The 4,388-nt window shown below is 45.1% G+C and overlaps 1 non-coding gene across 1 annotated transcript; it reads left to right on the plus strand.

The window, feature by feature from the left end:
* The first annotated feature begins 845 nt into the window (after positions 1-845).
* On the plus strand, positions 846-918 carry Trnar-ucg (transfer RNA arginine (anticodon UCG)). The gene has a single exon. It is a non-coding gene; the product is annotated as a tRNA-Arg (tRNA).
* The last annotated feature ends 3,470 nt before the right edge of the window (positions 919-4,388 follow it).

Here is a 4,388-nt window from a genome sequence, read left to right on the forward strand (position 1 = left end):
GGGAAACTAGTGTATGATGGAGCTAGGAGGGAGGGAGAGGAAAATTCGGTAAGGCTTAGAAGAGAAGAGGGAAAGGAAAGAGGCCTGTTGAAAGGGCGGAGTAATGGATGAAGGGAAGGGCTGAGCAGTGGGTGTGATGGCGGGAGGCTGTATTAAGAAACTATGAGAGAGAGAGAGAGAGAGAGAGAGAGAGAGAGAGAGAGAGAGAGAGAGAGAGAGAGAGAGAGAGAGAGAGAGAGAGCGCGCCTCTTCCTCTTGCTCCTCCTCCTCGTCAATTTATTTACCGAACAAAATTATCGCTCGTGCGTGACCATGCAAGCGTGTGCGTGTTGCGTGCAGCGGTGGGCGTGCGGCGGCATACGGGTGCTGCAAGGGCGTGAGGCTCTGTTTCTAAGCAAGTGTGTGGGTGTTCGGGTCTCAGATAGCTTGAGAGAGAGAGAGAGAGAGAGAGAGAGAGAGAGAGAGAGAGAGAGAGAGAGAGAGAGAGAGAGAGAGAGAGAGAGAGACAGACAGACAGACAGACAGACAGACAGACAGACAGACAGACAGACAGACAGACAGACAGACAGACAGACAGACAGACAGACAGACAGACAGACAGACAGACAGACAGAGAGAGAGAGAGAGAGAGAGAGACAGAGAGGGCGGGGGGGAATAGATAGCGTGACCGTGAGTATTTACTGTGATCTGGTTCTGGTGACATAAATCATCAGTGTAACATAAGCGTCTCATCTCATCCTTCTGTGTGACGTAGAGCTCCATCACTTCGTTTCAATCCTTTAGAACGTTTAGGTCACAGGTCTTCTAAATGGACTTAAATCAAAACATTTTAGTGCACCCTATAGGGCCGTGTGGCCTAATGGATAAGGCGTCGGACTTCGGATCCGAAGATTGCAGGTTCGAGTCCTGTCACGGTCGAGAACTAAAATTCTCCTTTTTCTTTTTGTATGATTTTTGAGGAAGCTCTAAATATTTCGTCGCCTTCCAGTGCCTTTCCTGAAGCTCGATTATGTAGCAATTCATAAAATCTGAGGCATCGTAGTGAGTTGCTAACCTTTTTCAGTTTTTTTCATACTTGCCACCGGACCTTCACTTAGCCCGTCAAATGCCAATGAAAATTAATAATGTACCACCGGGAAGTTATGAAATATACATGTAGTATACACCTGTAAACATATATTGACGTCTCTATCCTGAGAATCCATAATGTGAATTTGATTTCAATTATAGTAAATATTAGCTGAGGCACCACACACACACACACACACACACACACACACACACACACACACACAGGGGAGGGATTGAGCTGGATCGTGTTTCGCTCTCAGAATGTAAACACGAGGGAACTGATCCCCCACGCCCTTGACGTATGTTTGGTATGTTTGTGTGCGGCGCCAAAAAAAAAAAAAAAAAAGACCAAAAAAATCCCTGTGGAGCAAGATTCAATGACGTGGACAACCGTGGCGTGACGAGTGTGAGGACGCGGCGCTGACACAGGGGGAAGGGACTGACTGACCAGCGTGAGTGCCAGTCAGAAGAGCCGTCTGTTGAGCATAAAACCACACGACTCTATGCATCCTTGTTTCCTGTGTCAAAAAAACAAACAGATGACAAGGACGACTTTGGGATTCTCTCATTGAAGCACTTTTCTTCCTCACTGTTTGTGTTGGTCGAGTGGACGCCGTGGCAGAGTGTTGCAGACATGTGGACCCTCGTTAAGTGGCACATCACCCACCTCGCTCAGCTGATTGCCACATTGGTCTAGAGTGGCACCAGGAAGAGACACTGTCCTTCACTATAAGCAGGCGCCGTTATGCCATCGCTAGGTGAAGGTGGTTATTAGCATCTCAAGAGCATCAGATATGCATGAGATCCTGTACATGCATTCCATAATACATTTGATTTTTGTGCACAAGGGAGGAATATGCGAACCCAAGAAAAATTCAGGAAAATATAACCGCTAATTATATCTCCCATAAAAGAAAAAAATAAATAAATAGAGAATACTAAAATAGCTCACTAAAGAAGAGGCAGTGCTTCACTATTTGTATGTAATATTAGTAATGTTAGTGAAGGGTGCCGCCACTCAGGAGGACCATGGGTGGATGCTGTGAGTACTAACGCCATGAGTCGCGATGAATGTTTTGCCAGCGGTGGTGTTGGACCTCACTCAGGGCTCACCAGTCCGCTGTAGTATTCCCAAGCGGCGTGTTTAGAAAAGATGCGCTGTTTTGGGTAATGTACGAGTAAACGTGATGTGAAATATTGACTGTTGAATGTATAAAAGGAAGCGTCGCCGCCGTAATTTTGTAACTACTGTTGTCTCCGCAAGCGTTTCAAAATCAGAGAGAGAGAGAGAGAGGAGAAGGAGGGAGGGAAATAGTGTTTTTATGGGATAAGCTTTGGACAATATCTACAACTAAAGGAAGTGTGACGCATGTGTCCTGACAAAGTCGCACCTGGGTCATCTCAGCACACACGGAGGTGAGGAAAACACGTCTCAAACCCCTCTCAAGTCTCTCAGCCACGCCTCGGCTTGTGTTGGGGGGCGGCTATTAGAGGCGAACCTTTCAACAGGTAATTGAGGAGAGACCCCACAAGGGCGACCACTCATAATTGGGCTGCTTGTTTAAGTACTTCCTGAGCAGAGTTTCCCCCGCTGATAATTGAGACCTAAGTTTGGATCACCTCCGGTTTGCCTTCCCCCCTTCCCCTCTCTCTCCTTTTACCTTCTCTGTTCCTCTTTTCTTCCCTTCATATTTATCTCCGTCATCTCCCTTTTATGTCCCCCCTTTCCTTTCTTCTTTATCTTTCTTTTACTGTTTTTTCGGGTTACAGTGACTAATTTTCAAGGCCAGTGTGTGCAAACGTATGTTTAATTAAGCAAATAACTCATCCCGCACTCTCTCTCTCTCTCTCTCTCTCTCTCTCTCTCTCTCTCTCTCTCTCTCTCTCTCTCTCTCTCTCTGGAGCCCACTATCGGTAACGTCCCCCGAAAATCCTCACACAGCTTCCACTGATTTAATTTTCATTGTCTACGTAAGGCTTCATGGAGTCGAGGGTTCAGTGGTGGAAATACTCGTAAAAGTCAATCACGACCGAAAGCCGACCGCGAATCTATTTCACCCAAAAGGAAAATTACGATGCAATGTTCCCGTCTCGTCCTGTCCCGTCCGAAAACTTATTACTGCATGGGGGGGGGAAAGGAAAAAAAAGATAGGAGAAAATTGGTCTTTCGTGAGTTTTCTTTTTTAGCATTTTTCATTGGTGGTCAGTGATGAAATGTCAGATGTTGAGTTTTTACTGTGGGATGTTGGTGGAGATAGTGAGGGCTGTGTTGCCTCGTTTGTGTGTCCTTGGCGATGTTTGTTTTATTAACTGGTTTATTAACTGACTTAAGTGGCTTTTTAACTGTTTTTCTAAATGGCCTTTTAACTGGCTTATTGAATGGTATTTTATCAAGCTTAACACCAAGACAGAGCGAGAGAAGTACTGCATGACAAATTTTAGTGGGAAAAAGGAAAATTATAATAGCGTCTCCTACTCTGCGAAAACTTATTACTGCATGGAGAAAGAATTAGTCTTCCCTTTGCTTTCATGTTTCATACACACTCAGCTATACAGAACCACAAATACATACTCATACATACATAACCAAACAACAATACGTAGACATCCAGCCATACACAGCAACAAAGATATTCTCAGTCATTCAGCCATACACTTCCACAAAGATACACTCAGCCATACATAGTCACCCAGCCATGCACAGTAACGAAGATACACTCAGCCATACACAGGACACTCAACCCGTGTGGCGACTCGCTGCACAAACAAGCTCCTCTAACAAGGCAGGTGGAGGGAATGACAGGCTGTATTTTCACACGCTCCTTGCACTTTCTCACTCCACTCACGGCAATGCAGCAATTTGCGATAAGGCGCCTTTTGGTTTTAATCTCCACAACCATTTATAATTTCCCACGCAGAAAGGAAACAAAATTACGAAATGCTTTCAGATGCAGTGTTTTATTATTTAACGTTTTGGCGATGCAGGCTGAGCAAAATTGTAATAATTGTCATTTTCAAACGTGAGGGACATGAAAAAAAAAATTGAATAAGTTAACTGAATTGGGAAGCAAAGGTACACAGGGGGTTTGTGTGCATGTGTGTGTGTGTGTGTGTGTGTGTGTGTGTGTGCGTGTGCGTGTGTGTTTGTGTGTGTGTCTGCAGGAACGAGCAAGGTAGAGGAGGCAGGTGTGGATGAGTGTGAGAAAATAGAAAGAAAAATAGTAAACTCTTTGTCACTGGTGGCAAGATTGCAGAAGGGAAACGCAGGGGGAGAAAATGGAGAAAATAAGACCTGCAGATTAACGATCACGGAGAGA

Source organism: Scylla paramamosain, chromosome 12, assembly GCF_035594125.1.
Source record: "Scylla paramamosain isolate STU-SP2022 chromosome 12, ASM3559412v1, whole genome shotgun sequence".
Classification (NCBI taxonomy): domain Eukaryota; kingdom Metazoa; phylum Arthropoda; class Malacostraca; order Decapoda; family Portunidae; genus Scylla; species Scylla paramamosain.